The sequence below is a fragment of the Carcharodon carcharias genome, chromosome 14, assembly GCF_017639515.1.
Source record: "Carcharodon carcharias isolate sCarCar2 chromosome 14, sCarCar2.pri, whole genome shotgun sequence".
In the NCBI taxonomy this organism is placed as follows: domain Eukaryota; kingdom Metazoa; phylum Chordata; class Chondrichthyes; order Lamniformes; family Lamnidae; genus Carcharodon; species Carcharodon carcharias.
Genome location: NC_054480.1, coordinates 135118283 through 135138338, shown reverse-complemented (window position 1 = coordinate 135138338; position 20056 = coordinate 135118283). Strand labels below are relative to the sequence as shown.

Sequence of the window (20056 nt, the reverse complement as noted above, 5' to 3'; positions counted from 1 at the left end):
TGGGTAGGTGACCCTTTTGGTGACATAGTCTCAGGAGGGAGGGGTGGGGGGTGTGGGTAGGTGACCCATTTGGGGACAGAGTCGCAGGAGCGGGGGCGGTGGGGGTGGGTGGGTAGGTGACCATTTTGGGGACATAGTCTGAGGAGGGGTGGGTGGGGTGGGGTAGGTAGGTGACCCTGTTGGGGACATAGTCTCAGGAGGGTGGGGTGGGGGGGCGGGTGCGTAGGTGACACTTTTGGGGACATAGTCTCGGGGGGGTGTGGGGGGGGTGGGTAGGTAACCCATTTGGGGACATAGTCTCAGGAGAGGGTGGTTGGGTAGGTGACCCTTTTGGGGACATAGTCTCAGGAGGGGTGTGGTTGTGGGGGGTGCGTAGGTGAACCTTTTGGGGACATAGTCTCAGGAGGGGGGGGTCGGTTGGTTGGGTAGGTGACCCTTTTGGGGACATAGTCTCAGGAGGGGGTTTTGGGTGGCTGTGGGTAGGTGACCCTATTGGAGACATAGTCTCAGGATGGGGGGGTGCGGGGGGGTGGGTAGGTGACCCTTTTGGTGACATAGTCTCAGGAGGGAGGAGTGGGGGGTGTGGGTAGGTGACCCTTTTGGGGACATAGTCTCAGGAGGGGGGACGGTGGGGGTGGGTGGGTAGGTGACCAATTTGGGGACATAGTCTCAGGATGGGGGGGTGGGGTGGGGTAGGTAGGTGACCCTGTTGGGGACATAGTCTCAGGAGGGGTGGTTGGTAGGTGACACTTTTGGGGACATAGTCTCAGGAGGGGGTGGTGGGGGGTGTGGGTAGTTGACGCTTTTGGAGACACAGTCTCAGGAGGGGGGGGCGGTGGGGGTGGGTGGGTAGGTGACCATTTTGGGGACATTGTCTCAGGAGGGGGGTGTGGGGTGTGTGGGTAGGTGACCCTTTTGGGGACATAGTCTCAGGTGGGGGGGTGGGGGGTGTGTGTAGGTGACCCTTTTGGGGACATATTCCCAGGAAGTGGGGGGTGGGCGGTGTTGGCTAGGTGACCCTTTTGGGGACATAGTCTGAGGAGGGGTGTTGGGGGGGTGGGTAGGTGACCCTTTTGGGGACATAGTCTCGGGGGGGGCGTGTGGGTAGGTGACCCTGTTGGGGACATAGTCTCAGGATGGGGGAGGTGCGGGCGGGTGGGTAGGTGACCCTTTTGGGGACATAGTCTCAGGTTGGGGGTGAGGGGGTGTGTAGGTGACCCTTTTGGGGACATAGTCTCAGGAGGGGGGGTGGTTGGGGGTGGGTAGGTGTCCCTCTGGGGACATAGTCTCAGGAGGGGGGTTTGGGGGTGTGGGTCGGAGACCCTTTTGGGGACATAGTCTCAGGAAGTGGGGGATGGCGGGTGTTGGGTAGGTGACCCTTTTGGGGACATAGTCTCGGGAGGGGTGGTGGGGTGTGTGGTAGGTGACCCTTTTGGGGACATAGTCTCAGGAGGGGGGCGGTGGGTGTGGGTGGGTAGGTGACCCTTTTGGGGACATAGTCTCAGGAGGGGGGTTTGCGGGTGGTGGGTAGGAGACCCTTTTGGGGACATCGTCTCAGGAGGGGGGTTGTGGGGTGGTGGGTAGGTGACGCTTTTGGGGACATAGTCTCAGGAGGGGGGCGGTGGGTGTGGGTGGGTAGGTGACCCTTTTGGGGACATAGTCTCAGGAGGGGGGTTGGGGGTGGTGGGTAGGTGACCCTTTTGGGGACATCGTCTCAGGAGGGGGGTTTGGGGGTGGTGGGTAGGTGACCCTTTTGGGGACATAGTCTCAGGAGGGGGGGTGGGGGTGTGGGTAGGTGACCCTATTGGGGACATAGTCTCAGGAGGGGAGGGTGTGGGTGGGTGGGTAGGTGACCCTTTTGGGGACATAGTCACAGGAGGGTGGGTGGGGGTGTGGGTATGTGACCCTTTTGGGGACATAGTCTGAGGAGGGTAGGGGGTGGGGTGTTTGGGTAGATGACCCTTTTGGGGACATAGTCTCAGGAGGGGGGTTTGTGGGGGGTGGGTAGGTGACCGTTTTGGGTACATAGCCTTAGGAGGGGGGTTTTGGGTGGGTGGGTACGTGACTCTTTTGGGGACATAATCTCAGGCAGGAGGGTGGGCGGGGTGTGTAGGTGACCCTTTTGGGGACATAGTCTCAGGAGGGGGGGTGGTTGGGGGTGGGTAGGTGACCCTCTGGGGAAATAGTCTCAGGAGGGTGGCGTGGGGGTGTGGGTAGGTGACCCTTTTGGGGACATAGTCTCAGGAGGGGGCTGGGGGGTTTGGGTAGGTGACCCTTTTGGGGACATAGTCTGAGGAGGGGTGTTGGGGGCGTGGGTAGGTAACCCTTTTGGGGACATAGTCTCGGGAGGGGTGGTGGGGGTGTGGGTAGGTGACCCTTTTGGGGATATAGTCTCGGGGGGGGGCGTGTGGGTAGGTGACCCTATTGGGGACATAGTCTCAGGATGGGGGGGTGCGGGGGTGTGGGTAGGTGACTCTTTTGGGGACATAGTCTCAGGAGGGGGTGGTGGGTGTGTGGGTAGGTGACCCTTTTGGGGACATAGTCTCAGGAGGAGGGGCGGTGGGGGCGGGTGGGTAGGTGACCATTTTGGGTACATAGTCTCAGGAGGTGTGGGTGGGGTTTGGGTATGTGACCCTTTTGTGGACATAGTCTGAGGAGGGTAGGGGGTGGGGGGTGTGGGTAGGTGACCCTTTTGGGGACATAGTCTCAGGAGATGGGATTGGGGGGGGTGGGTAGGTGACCCTATTGGGGTCATATTCTCAGGAGGCGGTGGTGGGGAGGGCGGGTAGGTGACCCTTTTGGGGACATAGTCTCAGGAGGGGGGGATGGTGGGTGGTGGGTAGGTGACCCTTTTAGGGACATAGTCTCAGGAGGGGGTGTGGGGTGGGTGGGTAGGTGACCCTTTTGGGGACATATTCTCAGGTGGGGGGGTGTGTGGGGTGTGTAGGTGACCCTTTTGGGGACATAGTCTCAGGAGGGGGGGTTGTTGGGGGTGCGTAGGTGACCCTCTGGGGACATAGTCTCAGGTGGGGGGGTGGTGGGGGGGTGGGTAGGTGACCCTTTTGGGGACATAGTCTCTGGAAGGGGGGGTGGGTGGTGTTGGGTAGGTGACCCTTTTGGGGACATAGTCTGAGGAGGGGTGTTGGGGGTGGGTGGGTAGGTGACCCTTTTGGGGACATAGTCTCGGGAGGGGTGTTGGGGGTGGGTGGGTAGGTGTCCCTTTTGGGGACATAGTCTCAGGAGGGGCGGTTGGGTAGGTGACCCTTTTTGGGACATAGTCACAGGAGGGGGGGGTGGGGGGGTTGGGTAGATGACCCTTTTGGGGCCATAGTCTCTGGAGGGGGGGGGGTGGGGGGTGTTGGTAGGTGACCCTTTTGGGGGCATAGTCTCAGGAGGGGGTTGTGGGGGGGTTGGGAAGGTGACCCTTTTGGGGACATAGTCTCAGGAGTGGGGTAGGTGGAGGGGGTGGGAAGTTGACCCTTTTGGGGACATAGTCTCAGGAGGGGGAGTGAGGTTTGTGGGTAGGTTACACATTTGGGGACATAGTCTCAGGAAGGGGGGGAGTTGGGGGGTGTGGGTAGGTGACCCTTTTGGGGACAGAGTATCAGGAGGGGGGTGGGGCGTGTGGGTAGGTGACCCTTTTGGGGACAGTCTCAGTAGGGGGGTGGGGCGTGTGGGTAGGTGACCCTTTTGGGGACATAGTCTCAGGAAGGGGGGGAGTTGGGGGGTGTGGGTAGGTGACCCTTTTGGGGACAGAGTATCAGGAGGGGGGTGGGGCGTGTGGGTAGGTGACCCTTTTGGGGACATAGTCTCAGGAAGGGGGGGAGTTGGGGGGTGTGGGTAGGTGACCCTTTTGGGGACATAGTCTCAGGAGGGGGAGGGTGGGGGGGTGGGTAGGTGACCCTTTTGGTGACGTAGTCTCAGGAGTGGGTGGTGGGGCGTGGGTAGGTGACCCTTTATGGGACATAGTCTCAGGGGGGGGGGTGGTGGGGGGGGGTGGGTAGGGGAAACTTTTGGGGACATAGTCTCAGGGAGGGAGGGTGGGGTGGTGGGTAGGTGACACTTATGGCGGACATGGCTCAGGAGGGGAGGGGTGGGGTGGCTGGGTAGGTGACCCTTTTGGAGACAGAGTCTCAGGAGGGGGGGGGGGGGTGGCGGGTGTGTGGGTAGGTGACCCTTATGAGGACATAGTCTCAGGAGGTGGGGTGGGGGGGTGGGTAGGTGATCCTTATGCGGACATAGGCTCAGGAGGGTGGGTGGGTAGGTGACCCTTTTGGGGACATAGGCTCAGGAGGGAGGGGTTGGGGTGGCTGGGTAGGTGACCCTTTTGGGGGACATAGTCTCAGGAGGGTGGTGTGGGGTGTGTTGGTAGGTGACCCTTTTGGGGACATAGTCTCAGGAGGGTGGTGTGGGGTGTGTTGGTAGGTGACCCTTATGAGGACATAGTCTCAGGAGGTGGGGTGGGGGGGGGTGGGTAGGTGACCCTTATGCGGACATAGGCTCAGGAGGGTGGGTGGGTAGGTGACCCTTTTGGGGACATAGTCTCAGGAGGTGGGGGTGGGGGGGGTGTGTAGGTGACCCTTTTGGGGACATAGTCTCAGGAGTGGGGGGTGGGAGGGGTTGGTAGGTGACCCTTTTGGGGACATAGTCTCAGGATGGGGTCTGGGGGGGGTTGGTCGGTGACCCTTTTGGGGACAGAGTCTCAGGAGGGGGGTTTGGCGGGTGTGTGTAGGTGACCCTTTTGGGGACATAGTCGCAGGAGGGGGGTGGTTGGTGGGGTGGGTAGGTGAACCTTTGGCTACTTAGTCTCAGGAGGAAGAGGTGGGGTGGGTGGTTAGGTGACCCTTTTGGGGACATAGTCTCAGGAGGGGGGGTGTTGGGGGATGGGTAGGTGTCCCTTTTGGGGACATAGTCTCTGGAGGGGGGGTGGGGGTGTGGGTAGGTGACCCTTTTGGGACATAGTCTCAGGAGGGGGGTGGGGGCGTGTGGTAGGTGACCCTTTTGGGGACATAGTCTCAGGAGGGGAGGTGTGGGGGGTGTGGTTAGTTGACCCTTTGGGGGCATAGTCTCAGGAGTGGGGTGGTGGGGGGTGGGTAGGTGACCCTTTTGGGGACATAGTCTCAGGAGGGGGAGTGGGGGTGTGGGTAGGTGACCCTTTTGGGGACATAGTCTCAGGAGGGGGGGTGGGGGTGTGGGTAGGTGACCCTTTTGGGGACATAGTCTCAGGAGGGGGGTGGTGGGGGTGGGTAGGTGACCCTTTTGGGGACATAGTCTCAGGAGGGGGAGGTGGGGGGGGTGTGTAGGTGACCCTTTTGGGGACATAGTCTCAGGAGGGGGAGGTTGGGGGGTGGGTAGGTGACCCTTTTGGGGACATAGTCTCAGGAGGGGGTGGTGGGGTGGGTGGGTAGGTGACCCTTTTGGGGACATAGTCTCAGGATGGGGTGTTGGGGGGGCTGGTAGGTGACCCTTTTGGGGACATAGTCTCAGGATGCGGTGGTGGGGGGGGTTGGTAGGTGACCCTTTGGGGACATAGTCTCAGGAGGGGGGGTTGGGGGGTGGCTAGGTGACCCTTTTGGGGACATAGTCTCAGGATGGGGGGGTGGGGGAGGTTGGGTAGGTGACCCTTTTGGGACATAGTCTCAGGAGATGTGTAGGTGGAGGGTCTGGTTAGGTGACCCTTTTGGGGACATAGTCTCAGGAGGGGGGTAGGTGGAGGGGTTTGGGTAGGTGACCCTTTTGGGGACATAGCCTCAGGAGGGGGGTGGCGGGGGTGGGTAGGTGACCCTTTTGGGGACATAGTCTCAGGAGGGGGGGTTGCGGGGGTGGGTAGGTGAACCTTTTGTGGACATAGTCTCAGGAGGGGGGTGGTGGGGGGGGTGCTTATGTGACCCTTTTGGGGCCATATTCTCAGGAGGGGGAGGGTGGGGTGGGTGGGTAGGTGACCCTTTTGGGGACATAGTCTCAGGAGGGGGAGGGTGGGGGTGTGGGTAGGTGACCCTTTTGGGGACATAGTCTCAGGAGGGGAGGGTGGGGTGGGTGGGTAGGTGACTGTTTTGGGGACATAGTCTCAGGATGGGGGGGTGGGGGTTGTTGGTAGGTGACCCTTTCGGGACATAGTCTCAGGAGGGGTGTAGGTGGAGGGTCTGGGTAGGTGACCCTTTTGGGGACAAAGTCTCAGGAGGGGATGGTGGTGGGGTGGTGGGTAGGTGACCATTTTGGGGACATAATCTCAGGAGGGGGTGGTGGGGGGGTTGGTAGGTGACCCTTTTTGGGACATAGTCTCAGGAGGGGGGTGTTGGGGGTGTTGTGTAGGTGACCCTTTTGGGGACATAGTCTCAGGAGGAGGGTGTGGGGTTTGGTAGGTGACCCTTTTGGGGACAGAGTCTCAGGAGAGGGGGGGTGTGGTAGGTGACCCTTTTGGGGACATAGTCTCAGGAAGGGGGGGTGGTGGGGATTGGTAGGTGACCCTTTTGGGGACATAGTCTCAGGAGGGGGTGTGGGGGGAGTGGGTAGGTGACCATTTTGGGGACATAGTCTCAGGAGGGGGAGGGTGGGAGGTGGTAGGTGACCTTTTGGGGACATAGTCTCAGGAGGGGGGGGTGGGGGAGTGGGTAGGTGACCCTTTTGGGGACATAGACTCAGGAGGGGTGGGTGGGGGGGTGGGTAGGTGACCCTTTTGGGGGACATAGTCTCAGGAGGGGGGGGTGGGTGTGTGGGTAGGTGACCCTTTTGGGGACATAGTCTCAGGAGGGGGGGTTGGAGGGTGGTGGGTAGGTGACCCTTTTGGGGACATAGTCTCAGGAGGGGGGGTTGGGGGGTTGGGTAGGTGACCCTTTTGGGGACATAGTCTCAGGAGGGGTGGGTGGGGGGAGTGGGAAGGTGACCCTTTTGGGGACATAGTCTCAGTAGGGGGGGTGGAGGTGGTGGGTAGGTGACACTTTTGGGGACATAGTCTCAGGAGGAGGGTGTGGCGGGGTTGGTAGGTGACCCTTTTGGGGACAAAGTCTCAGGAGGAGGGTGTGGCGGGGTTGGTAGGTGACCCTTTTGGGGACAAAGTCTCAGGAGGTGGGGGTGGGGAGGTGACCCTTTTGGGGCCATAGTGTCAGGAGGGGGAGGGTGGGGTGTGTGGGTAGGTGACCCTTTTGGGGACCTAGTCTCAGGAGGGGGAGGGTGGGGGGGGTGGGTATTTGACCCATTTGGGGACATAGTCTCAGGAGGGGGTGGGGGGTGGGTGGTTAGGTGACCCTTTTGGGGACATAGTCTCAGGAGGGGGGTAGGTGGAGGGGGTGGGTAGGTGACCCTTTTGGGGACATAGTCTCAGGAGGGGGGTTGGGGGGTTGGGTAGGTGACCCTTTTGGGACATAGTCTCAGGAGGGGGATGGTGGGGGGGGGGTGGGTAGGTGACCCTTTTGGGGACATAGTCTCAGGAGGGAGGGTGGGGGTGTTGGTAGGTGACCCTTTTGGGACATAGTCTCAGGAGGGGGAGGGTGGGGGGTGGGTAGGTGACCCTTTTGGGGACATAGTCTCAGGAGGGGGGGTGGGGGGGTGGGTAGGTGACCCTTTTGGGGACATAGTCTCAGGAGTGGGGGTGGGGGGGTGGGTAGGTGACCCTTTTGGGGACATAGTCTCAGGAGGGGAGGTGGGGAGGGGTGGTAGGTGACCCTTTTGGGGACATAGTCTCAGGAGGGGGGGTGGGGGGTGGGTAGGTGACCCTTTTGGGGACATAGTCTCAGGAGGGGGGGTGGGGGGGTGGGTAGGTGACCCTTTTGGGGACATAGTCTCAGGAGTGGGAGGTGGGGTGGGTGGTAGGTGACCCTTTTGGGGACATAGTCTCAGGAGGGGGGTGGGGGGTTGGGTAGGTGACCCTTTTGGGGACATAGTCTCAGGAGGGGGTGGGTGGGGGTGGGTAGGTGACCCTTTTGGGGACATAGTCCAGGAGGGGGTGGTGGGGGGTTGGTAGGTGACCCTTTTGGGGACATAGTCTCAGGAGGGTGGTAGGTGGAGGGGGTTGGTAGGTGACCCTTTTGGGGACATAGTCTCAGGAGGGGGGGTGGCGGGCTGGTGGTTGACCCTTTGGGGACATAGTCTCAGGAAGGGGGGGGTGGGTTTGTAGGTGACCCTTTTGGGGACATAGTCTCAGGAAGGGGGGGGGTGGGTTTGGTAGGTGACCCTTTTGGGGACATAGTCTCAGGAGGGGGGGGGTAGGGGCGGGCTGGTAGGTGACCCTTTTGGGGACATAGTCTCAGGAGGGGGGTTGGTGGAGGGTGGAGGTGACCCTTTTGGGGACATATTCTCAGGAGGGTAGGGTGGGGGGTGGTGGTAGGTGACCCTTTTGGGGTCATAGTCTCAGGAGGGGGGTGTGGGGGGGTTGGTAGGTGACCCTTTTTTGACGACATAGTCTCAGGAGGGGGTAGGGTGGCGGGTGGGTGTAGGTGACCCTTTTGGGGACATAGTCTCAGGAGGGGGGTGGTGGGGGTGTGGGTAGGTGACCCTTTTGGGGACATAGTCTCAGGAGGGGGGGTGGGGGGTGGGTAGGTGACCCTTTTGGGGACATAGTCTCAGGAGGGGGGGGTGGGGGTGTGGGTAGGTGACCCTTTTGGGGACATAGTCTCAGGAGGGGGGGGGTGGGGGGTGGGTAGGTGACCCTTTTGGGGACATAGTCTCAGGAGGGGGGGTGGGGGGGGGTGGGTAGGTGACCCTTTTGGGGACATAGTCTCAGGAGGGGGTGGTGGGGGGTGGGTAGGTGACCCTTTTGGGGACATAGTCTCAGGAGGGGGGGGTGGGGGGTGTGGGTAGGTGACCCTTTTGGGGACATAGTCTCAGGAGGGGGGGGTGGGGGGGTGGGTAGGTGACCCTTTTGGGGACATAGTCTCAGGAGGGGGGTGGTGGGGGGGTGGGTAGGTGACCCTTTTGGGGACATAGTCTCAGGAGGGGGGGTGGGGGGGTGGGTAGGTGACCCTTTTGGGGACATAGTCTCAGGAGGGGTGGGTGTGTGGTCGGTTGGTAGGTGACCCTTTTGGGGACATAGTCTCAGGAGGGGGAGTGCGGGGTGTTGGTAGGTGACCCTTTTGGGGACATAGTCTCAGGAGGGGGGGTGGGGGGTGGTGGTAGGTGACCCTTTTGGGGACATAGTCTCAGGAGGGGGGTGGTTGTGGGGGGTGGGTAGGTGAACCTTTTGGGGACATAGTCTCAGGAGGGGGTGTGGGGGGGTGGGTAGGTGACCCTTTTGGGGACATAGTCTCAGGAGGGGGGGTGTGGGGTGGGTGGGTAGGTGACCCTTTGGGGACATAGTCTCAGGAGGGGGTGTGGGGGGTGTGGGTAGGTGACCCTTTTGGGGACATAGTCTCAGGAGGGGGGGTTGGGGGGGTGGGTAGGTGACCCTTTTGGGGACATAGTCTCAGGAGGGGGGTGTGGGGTGGGTGGGTAGGTGACCCTTTTGGGGACATAGTCTCAGGAGGGGGGTGTTGGTGGGTGGGTAGGTGACCCTTTTGGGGACATAGTCTCAGGAGGGGGGGTGGGGGGTGGGTAGGTGACCCTTTTGGGGACATAGTCTCAGGGGGGGGGTGGGGGGGGTGGGTAGGTGACCCTTTTGGGGACATAGTCTCAGGGGGGGTGGGTGGGGGGTGGGTAGGTGACCCTTTTGGGGACATAGTCTCAGGAGGGGGGTGTGGGGGGGTGGGTAGGTGACCCTTTTGGGGACATAGTCTCAGGAGGGGGGTGGGGGGGTGTGGGTAGGTGACCCTTTTGGGGACATAGTCTCAGGAGGGGGGTGGTGGGGGGGGTGGGTAGGTGACCCTTTTGGGGACATAGTCTCAGGAGGGGGGGTGGTGGGGGGTGGGTAGGTGACCCTTTTGGGGACATAGTCTCAGGAGGGGGGGTGGGGGGGTGGGTAGGTGACCCTTTTGGGGACATAGTCTCAGGAGGGGGTGGGGGGTTGGGTAGGTGACCCTTTTGGGGACATAGTCTCAGGAGGGGGGGTGGTGGGGGGTGGGTAGGTGACCCTTTTGGGGACATAGTCTCAGGAGGGGGGGGGTGGGGGTGGGTAGGTGACCCTTTTGGGGACATAGTCTCAGGAGGGGGGGTGGGGGTGGGTAGGTGACCCTTTTGGGGACATAGTCTCAGGAGGGGGGTGGTGGGGGGGTGGGTAGGTGACCCTTTTGGGGACATAGTCTCAGGAGGGGGTGGTGGGGGGGTGGGTAGGTGACCCTTTTGGGGACATAGTCTCAGGAGGGGGGGTGGGGGGGGTGGGTAGGTGACCCTTTTGGGGACATAGTCTCAGGAGGGGGGTGGGGGTGGGGGGTGGGTAGGTGACCCTTTTGGGGACATAGTCTCAGGAGGGGGGGGTGGGGGGGTGGGTAGGTGACCCTTTTGGGGACATAGTCTCAGGAGGGGGGGTGGGGGGGGTGGGTAGGTGACCCTTTTGGGGACATAGTCTCAGGAGGGGGGGTGGGGGTGTGGGTAGGTGACCCTTTTGGGGACATAGTCTCAGAGGGGGGGTGGGTGGTTTGGGTAGGTGACCCTTTGGGGACATAGTCTCAGGAGGGGGATGGTGGGGGGGTGTGGGTAGGTGACCCTTTTGGGGACATAGTCTCAGGGGGGGGGTGGTGGGGGGGTGGGTAGGTGACCCTTTTGGGGACATAGTCTCAGGAGGGGGGTGTTGGGGGGTGTGGGTAGGTGACCCTTTTGGGGACATAGTCTCAGGAGGGGGGGTGGGGGGTTGGTGTAGGTGACCCTTTTGGGGACATAGTCTCAGGAGGGGTGGTGGGGGTGTGGTAGGTGACCCTTTTGGGGACATAGTCTCAGGAGGGGGGTGTGGGGGTGTTAGGTGACCCTTTTGGGGACATAGTCTCAGGAGGGGGATGGTTGGGAGGGTGGGTAGGTGACCTCTTTGGGGACATAGTCTCAGGAGGGGGGTGTGGGGGGGGTGGGTAGGTGACCCTTTTGGGGACATAGTCTCAGGAGGGGGGGTGGGGGGTTTGGGTAGGTGACCCTTTTGGGGACATAGTCTCAGGAGGAGGGTGTGGGGGTGTGGGTAGGTGACCCTTTTGGGGACATAGTCTCAGGAGGGGGGTGGTGGGGGGTGTGGTAGGTGACCCTTTTGGGGACATAGTCTCAGGAGGGGTGGGTGGGGGGTGTGGGTAGGTGACCCTTTTGGGGACATAGTCTCAGGAGGGGGGGTGGGGGGGTGGGTAGGTGACCCTTTTGGGGACATAGTCTCAGGAGGGGGGGTGGGGGGGTGGGTAGGTGACCCTTTTGGGGACATAGTCTCAGGAGGGGGGTGTGGGTGGGTGGGTAGGTGACCCTTTTGGGGACATAGTCTCAGGAGGGGGGGGTGGGGGGTGGGTAGGTGACCCTTTTGGGGACATAGTCTCAGGAGGGGGGGTGGGGGGGGTGGGTAGGTGACCCTTTTGGGGACATAGTCTCAGGAGGGGGTGGTGGGGGTGGTGGGTAGGTGACCCTTTTGGGACATAGTCTCAGGAGGGGGGGGGTGTGGGGGGTGGGGTAGGTGACCCTTTTGGGGACATATTCTCAGGAGTGGGGGTGTGGGGTGGGTGGGTAGGTGACCCTTTTGGGGACATAGTCTCAGGAGGGGGGGTGGGGGGGTGTGGTAGGTGACCCTTTTGGGGACATAGTCTCAGGAGGGGGGGGTGGGGGGTTTGTGTAGGTGACCCTTTTGGGGACATAGTCTCAGGAGCGGGGGGTGTTGGGTGTGTGGGTAGGTGACCCTTTGGGACATAGTCTCAGGAGGGGGGGGTGGGGGTGGGTGGGTAGGTGACCCTTTTGGGGACATAGTCTCAGTAGGAGGTTGTGTGGGGGTGGTGTGTAGGTGACCCTTTTGGGGTCCTGGTCTCAGGAAGGGGGGTGGGTGGGGGGTGGGTAGGTGACACTATTGGGGTCAATAGTCTCAGCTAGCGAGGGGTGTGGTGGGGTGTCGTTAGTTGACCTTTTGGTGGACATAGTCTCAGGAGGAGGGTGTGGGTGGTGTGTAGGTGACCCTTCTGGGGACTAGATCTCAGGAAGGGGGTGGTGGGGGGTGGGTAGGTGACCCTTTTGGGGACATAGTCTCAGGAGGGGGGTGGGGGTGTTGGTAGGTGACCCTTTTGGGGACATAGTCTCAGGAGGGGGGGTGGGAGGGTGGGTAGGTGACCCTTTTGGGGACATAGTCTCAGGAGGGGGTGTTGGGGGTTGGGTAGGTGACCCTTTTGGGGACATAGTCTCAGGAGGGGGGGGTGGGGGTGGTGGGTAGGTGACCCTTTTGGGGACATAGTCTCAGGAGGGGGGTGTTGGGGGGTGGGTAGGTGACCCTTTTGGGGACATAGTCTCAGGAGGGGGGTGGTGGGGGTGGTGGGTAGGTGACCCTTTTGGGGACATAGTCTCAGGAGGGGGGGTGGGGGGGTGGGTAGGTGACCCTTTTGGGGACATAGTCTCAGGAGGGGGTTGGGGGTGTGGTAGGTGACCCTTTTGGGGACATAGTCTCAGGAGGGGGGGTGGGGGGTTGGTAGGTGACCCTTTTGGGGACATAGTCTCAGGAGGGTGGGGTGGGGGGGGTGGTAGGTGACCCTTTTGGGGACATAGTCTCAGGAGGGGGTGTTGGGGGGGTGGTAGGTGACCCTTTTGGGGACATAGTCTCAGGAGGGGGTGGTGGGGGGGTGTGGTAGGTGACCCTTTTGGGACATAGTCTCAGGAGCGGAGGTGGGGTGGGGTGGGTAGGTGACCCTTTTGGGGACATAGTCTCAGGAGGGGGTGTGGGGGGGTGTGGGTAGGTGACCTTTTGGGGACATAGTCTCAGGAGGGGGGGGTTGGGGGGTGGGTAGGTGACCCTTTTGGGGACATAGTCTCAGGAGGGGGGTGGTGGGGGGTGGGTAGGTGACCCTTTTGGGGACATAGTCTCAGGAGGGGGATGGTGGGGGGGTGGTAGGTGACCCTTTTGGGGACATAGTCTCAGGAGGGGTGGGTTGGGGGGGGTGGGTAGGTGACCCTTTTGGGGACATAGTCTCAGGGGAGGGGTGGTGTTGGGGTGTTGGGTAGGTGACCATTTTGGGGACATAGTCTCAGGAGGGGGGTGGTGGGGGTGTGGGTAGGTGACCCTCTTGGGGACATAGACTCAGGAGGGGGGATGTGGGGGTGTGGGTAGGTAAACCTTTTGGGGACATAGTCTCAGGAGGGGAGGGTGGGGGTTGTGGGTAGGTGACCCTTTTGGACTTAGTCCTCAGTAAGGGGGGGTGGTGGGGGTGGTGGTGGGTAGGTGACCCTTTTGGGGACATAGTCTCAGTAGGGGGGGGTGGTGGGGGTGTGTGTAGGTGACCCTTTTGGGACCTAGTCTAAGGAGGTTGGTGGGTGGGGGGGGTGGTAGGTGAAACTTTTGGGGACATAGTCTCAGGTGGGAGGGGTGGGGTGTGTCGGTAGGTGACCCTTTTGGGGACATAGTCTCAGGAAGGGGGGGGTGGGTTTGTAGGTGACCCTTTTAGGACATAGTCTCAGGAGGGGGGGGTGGGGTGGTTAGGTGAAACTTTTGGGGACATAGTCTCAGGAGGACGGGGTGGGGTGGGGTTGGGTAGGTTGACCCTTTTGGGGACATAGTCTCAGGAGGGGGGGTGGGGGGGTGGGTAGGTGACCCTTTTGGGGACATAGTCTCAGGAGGGGGGGGGTGGGGGGGGTGGGTAGGTGACCCTTTTGGGGACATAGTCTCAGGAGGGGGGGGGGGGGTGGGTAGGTGACCCTTTTGGGGACATAGTCTCAGGAGGGGGGGGGGGGGGTGGGTAGGTGACCCTTTTGGGGACATAGTCTCAGGAGGGGGTGGTGGGGGGGGTGGGTAGGTGACCCTTTTGGGGACATAGTCTCAGGAGGGGGGGGTGGGGGGTGGGTAGGTGACCCTTTTGGGGACATAGTCTCAGGAGGGGGGGGTGGGGGGGGTGGGTAGGTGACCCTTTTGGGGACATAGTCTCAGGAGGGGGGGTGGGGGGGTGGGTAGGTGACCCTTTTGGGGACATAGTCTCAGGAGGGGGGGTGGGGGGGTGGGTAGGTGACCCTTTTGGGGACATAGTCTCAGGAGGGGGGGGGGGTGTGGGTAGGTGACCCTTTTGGGGACATAGTCTCAGGAGGGGGGGGTGGGGGGTGTGGGTAGGTGACCCTTTTGGGGACATAGTCTCAGGAGGGGGGTGTGGGGGGGTGGGTAGGTGACCCTTTTGGGGACATAGTCTCAGGAGGGGGGTGGGGGTGGGTGGGTAGGTGACCCTTTTGGGGACATAGTCTCAGGAGGGGGGGTGGGGTGGTGTGTAGGTGACCCTTTTGGGGACATAGTCTCAGGAGGGGGTGGTGGGGGGGTGGGTAGGTGACCCTTTTGGGGACATAGTCTCAGGAGGGGGGTGGGGTGGGTGGGTAGGTGACCCTTTTGGGGACATAGTCTCAGGAGGGGGTGGTGGGGGTGGTGGGTAGGTGACCCTTTTGGGGACATAGTCTCAGGAGGGGGGGTGGGGGGGTGGGTAGGTGACCCTTTTGGGGACATAGTCTCAGGAGGGGGGGTTGGGGGGGTGGGTAGGTGACCCTTTTGGGGACATAGTCTCAGGAGGGGGTGTGGGGTGGGTGGGTAGGTGACCCTTTTGGGGACATAGTCTCAGGAGGGGGGGTGGGGGTGTTGGTAGGTGACCCTTTTGGGGACATAGTCTCAGGAGGGGGGTGTGGGGTGGGTGGGTAGGTGACCCTTTTGGGACATAGTCTCAGGAGGTGGGGTGGGTGGGGTTGGGTAGGTGACCCTTTTGGGGACATAGTCTCAGGAGGGGGGTGTGGGGGGTGGGTAGGTGACCCTTTTGGGGACATAGTCTCAGGAGGGGTGGGTGGGGGGTGGTTGGTAGGTGACCTTTTGGGGACATAGTCTCAGGAGGGGGTGTGGGGGTGTGGGTAGGTGACCCTTTTGGGGCCATAGTCTCAGGAGGGGGGTGGTGGGGGGGTGGGTAGGTGACCCTTTTGGGGACATAGTCTCAGGAGGGGGGGTGGGGGGGGTGGGTAGGTGACCCTTTTGGGGACATAGTCTCAGGAGGGGGGGGTGGGGTGGTGGGTAGGTGACCCTTTTGGGGACATAGTCTCAGGAGGGGGGGGTGGGGGTGGTGGGTAGGTGACCCTTTTGGGGACATAGTCTCAGGAGGGGGGGGTGGGGGGTGGGTAGGTGACCCTTTTGGGGACATAGTCTCAGGGGGGGGGGGGTGGGGGGTGGGTAGGTGACCCTTTTGGGGACATAGTCTCAGGAGGGGGGGTGGGGGGGTGGGTAGGTGACCCTTTTGGGGACATAGTCTCAGGAGGGGGGGTGGGGGGTGTGGGTAGGTGACCCTTTTGGGGACATAGTCTCAGGAGGGGGGTGGGGGGGGGTGGGTAGGTGACCCTTTTGGGGACATAGTCTCAGGAGGGGGGGGTGGGGGGTGGGTAGGTGACCCTTTTGGGGACATAGTCTCAGGAGGGGGGGGTGGGGGGTGGGTAGGTGACCCTTTTGGGGACATAGTCTCAGGAGGGGGTGGGTGGGGGGTGGGTAGGTGACCCTTTTGGGGACATAGTCTCAGGAGGGGGGGGTGGGGGGGTGGGTAGGTGACCCTTTTGGGGACTAGTCTCAGGAGGGGGTGTGGGGGGTGGGTAGGTGACCCTTTTGGGGACATAGTCTCAGGAGGGGGGTGGGTGGGGGGGTGGGTAGGTGACCCTTTTGGGGACATAGTCTCAGGAGGGTGGTGGGTGGGGTGGTGGGTAGGTGACCCTTTTGGGGACATAGTCTCAGGAGGGGGTGGGTGGGGGGTGGGTAGGTGACCCTTTTGGGGACATAGTCTCAGGAGGGGGGGTGGGGGGGTGGGTAGGTGACCCTTTTGGGGACATAGTCTCAGGAGGGGGTGGGGGGGGGTTGGGTAGGTGACCCTTTTGGGGACATAGTCTCAGGAGGGGGGGGTGGGGGGGTTGGGTAGGTGACCCTTTTGGGGACATAGTCTCAGGAGGGGGTGGTGGGGGGTGGGTAGGTGACCCTTTTGGGGACATAGTCTCAGGAGGGGGTGTGGGGGGTGTGGGTAGGTGACCCTTTTGGGACATAGTCTCAGGAGGGGGCTGTGGGGGGGTGGGTAGGTGACCCTTTTGGGGACATAGTCTCAGGAGGTGGGGTGGCGGGGGTGGGTAGGTGACCCTTTTGGGGACATAGTCTCAGGAGGGGGCTAGGTGGAGGGGGTGGGTAGGTGACCCTTTTGGGGACATAGTCTCAGGAGGGGGGGTGGGGGGGTGGGTAGGTGACCCTTTTGGGGACATAGTCTCAGGAGGGGGTGGTGGGGGGTGGGTAGGTGACCCTTTTGGGGACATAGTCTCAGGAGGGGGGGGTGGGCCGGTGGGTAGGTGACCCTTTTGGGGACATAGTCTCAGGAGGGGGGGTGGGGGGGTGGGTAGGTGACCCTTTTGGGGACATAGTCTCAGGAGGGGGGGTGGGGGGGTGGGTAGGTGACCCTTTTGGGGACATAGTCTCAGGAGGGGGGGGTGGGGGGTGGGTAGGTGACCCTTTTGGGGACATAGTCTCAGGAGGGGGTGTGGGGGGTGGGTAGGTGACCCTTTTGGGGACATAGTCTCAGGAGGGGGGGGGGGGGGGGTGGGTAGGTGACCCTTTTGGGGACATAGTCTCAGGAGGGGGGGGGTGGGGGGGTGGGTAGGTGACCCTTTTGGGGACATAGTCTCAGGAGGGGGGGTGGGGGGGGTGGGTAGGTGACCCTTTTGGGGACATAGTCTCAGGAGGGGGGGTGGGGGGTGGGTAGGTGACCCTTTTGGGGACATAGTCTCAGGAGGGGGGGTGGGGGGGTGGGTAGGTGACCCTTTTGGGGACATAGTCTCAGGAGGGGGGTGGGGGGGTGGGTAGGTGACCCTTTTGGGGACATAGTCTCAGGAGGAAGGGGTGGGGTGGGTGGGTAGGTGACCCTTTTGGGGACATAGTCTCAGGAGGGGGGGTGGGGGGGTGGGTAGGTGACCCTTTTGGGGACATAGTCTCAGGAGGGGGGGTGGGGGGGTGGGTAGGTGACCCTTTTGGGGACATAGTCTCAGGGGGGGGGGTGGGGGGGTGGGTAGGTGACCCTTTTGGGGACATAGTCTCAGGAGGGGGAGTGGGGGGGTTGGTAGGTGACCCTTTTGGGGACATAGTCTCAGGAGTGGGGGTGTTGGGGGAGTTGGGTAGGTGACCCTTTTGGGGACATAGTCTCAGGAGGGGGGGCGTGGGGGGGTGGGTAGGTGACCCTTTTGGGGACATAGTCACAGGAGGGGGGGGAGTGGGGTAGGTGACCCTTTTGAGGAACATAGTCTCAAGGAGCGGGGTGTGGGGGGTTTGAGTAGCGTGACACAATTTGGGGACCATAGTCTCAGGACCAGGGGTGGTGGTGGGGGTTGGGTACGTTGACCATTTTGGGACATAGTCTGAGGAGGGGGGGTGGTGGGTTTGGGTAGGTGACCATTTTGGGGACATAGTCTCATGAGGGGTGGTGGTGGTGAGGGTTGGTAGGTGAGCCCTATTGGGGACATAGTCTCAGGAGGTGGCGGTGGGGGGTGGGGTCGGTGACCCTATTGGAGACATAGTCTCAGGAGGGTGGGTTGGGGGGAGGGTAGGTGACCCTTTTGGGGACATAGTTCCAGGAGGGGGGTTGGGGGGTGTGGGTAGGTGACCCTTTTGGGGACATAGTCTCAGGAGTGGGTGGTGGGGTGGGTGGTAGGTGACCTTTTGGGGACATAGACTCAGGAGGGGGGGTGGAGGGGTTGGGTAGGTGACCCTTTTGGGGACATAGTCTCAGGAGGAGGGGTTCGGGGGTGTGTGGGTAGGTGACCCTTTCGGGGACATAGTCTCAGGATGGGTGGTGTGGGGGGTGGGTAGGTGACCCTTTTGGGGACATAGTCTCAGGAGGGGGTGGTGGAGGGGGGTTGGGTAGGTGACCCTTTTGGGGACATAGTCTCAGGAGGGGGTGGTGGGGGGTGGGTAGGTGACCCTTTTGGGGACATAGTCTCAGGAGGGGGGTGGGGGGGGGTTGGGTAGGTGACCCTTTTGGGGACATAGTCCTCAGGAGGGGTGGTGGGGGGGTTGGCGTAGGTGACCCTTTTGGGGACATAGTCTCAGGAGGGGGGGTGGGGGGGTGGGTAGGTGACCCTTTTGGGGACATAGTCTCAGGAGGGGGTGGGGGGGGTGGGTAGGTGACCCTTTTGGGGACATAGTCTCAGGAGGGGGGGTGGGGGGGTGGGTAGGTGACCCTTTTGGGGACATAGTCTCAGGAGGGGGGTTGGGGGTGTGGGTAGGTGACCCTTTTGGGGACATAGTCTCAGGAGGGGGGGTGGGGGGTGGGTAGGTGACCCTTTTGGGGACATAGTCTCAGGAGGGGGGGGTGGGGGGGTGGGTAGGTGACCCTTTTGGGGACATAGTCTCAGGAGGGGGGGTGGGGGGGTGGGTAGGTGACCCTTTTGGGGACATAGTCTCAGGAGGGGGGGTGGGGGGGGTGGGTAGGTGACCCTTTTGGGGACATAGTCTCAGGAGGGGGGGGTGGGGGGGTGGGTAGGTGACCCTTTTGGGGACATAGTCTCAGGAGGGGGGGTGGGGGGGTGGGTAGGTGACCCTTTTGGGGACATAGTCTCAGGAGGGGGGTGTGGGGGGTGGGTAGGTGACCCTTTTGGGGACATAGTCTCAGGAGGGGGGGGTGGGGGTGTGGGTAGGTGACCCTTTTGGGGACATAGTCTCAGGAGGGGGGGGTGGGGGGGTGGGTAGGTGACCCTTTTGGGGACATAGTCTCAGGAGGGGGGGTGGGGGGGGTGGGTAGGTGACCCTTTTGGGGACATAGTCTCAGGAGGGGGGGTGGGGGTGGTGGGTAGGTGACCCTTTTGGGGACATAGTCTCAGGAGGGGGGGGTGGGGGGTGGGTAGGTGACCCTTTTGGGGACATAGTCTCAGGAGGGGGGGTGGCGGGTTGGGTAGGTGACCCTTTTGGGGACATAGTCTCAGGAGGGGGGGGTGGGGGGGTGGGTAGGTGACCCTTTTGGGGACATAGTCTCAGGAGGGGGGGTGGGGGGTTGGGTAGGTGACCCTTTTGGGGACATAGTCTCAGGAGGGGGGGGGTGGGGGGGTGGGTAGGTGACCCTTTTGGGGACATAGTCTCAGGAGGGGGGGGGGGGGTGGGTAGGTGACCCTTTTGGGGACATAGTCTCAGGAGGGGGGGTGGGGGGTGGGTAGGTGACCCTTTTGGGGACATAGTCTCAGGATGGGGGGGTGGGGGGGTTGGTAGGTGACCCTTTTGGGGACATAGTCTCAGGAGGGGGGGTGGGTGGGGGGTGGGTAGGTGACCCTTTTGGGGACATAGTCTCAGGAGGGGGGGTGGGGGGGGTGGGTAGGTGACCCTTTTGGGGACATAGTCTCAGGAGGGGGGTGGTGGGGGGTGGGTAGGTGACCCTTTTGGGGACATAGTCTCAGGAGGGGGGTGGGGGGGTGGGTAGGTGACCCTTTTGGGGACATAGTCTCAGGAGGGGGGGTGGGGGGGTGGGTAGGTGACCCTTTTGGGGACATAGTCTCAGGAGGGGGGGTGGGGGGGGGTGGGTAGGTGACCCTTTTGGGGACATAGTCTCAGGAGGGGGGTGGTGGGGGGGTGGGTAGGTGACCCTTTTGGGGACATAGTCTCAGGGGGGGGTGGCGGGGGTGGGTAGGTGACCCTTTTGGGGACATAGTCTCAGGAGGGGGGGTGGGGGGTTGGGTAGGTGACCCTTTTGGGGACATAGTCTCAGGAGGGGGGGTGGGGGGGTGGGTAGGTGACCCTTTTGGGGACATAGTCTCAGGAGGGGGGGGGGGGGGTGGGTAGGTGACCCTTTTGGGGACATAGTCTCAGGAGGGGGGGTGGGGGGGTGGGTAGGTGACCCTTTTGGGGACATAGTCTCAGGAGGGGGGTGTGGGGGGTGGGTAGGTGACCCTTTTGGGGACATAGTCTCAGGGGGGGGGGTGGGGGGGGGTGGGTAGGTGACCCTTTTGGGGACATAGTCTCAGGAGGGGGGTTGGGGGGTGGGTAGGTGACCCTTTTGGGGACATAGTCTCA

The 20056-nt window shown here is 62.1% G+C and overlaps 1 protein-coding gene across 1 annotated transcript in view; it reads left to right on the top strand.

Moving 5' to 3' along the window:
* The window catches only part of LOC121287626 (uncharacterized transmembrane protein DDB_G0289901-like), a 180474-nt gene that overhangs the window by 66796 nt on the left and 93622 nt on the right, over positions 1-20056 (top strand). The gene's annotated exons all lie outside the window — the stretch shown is intronic.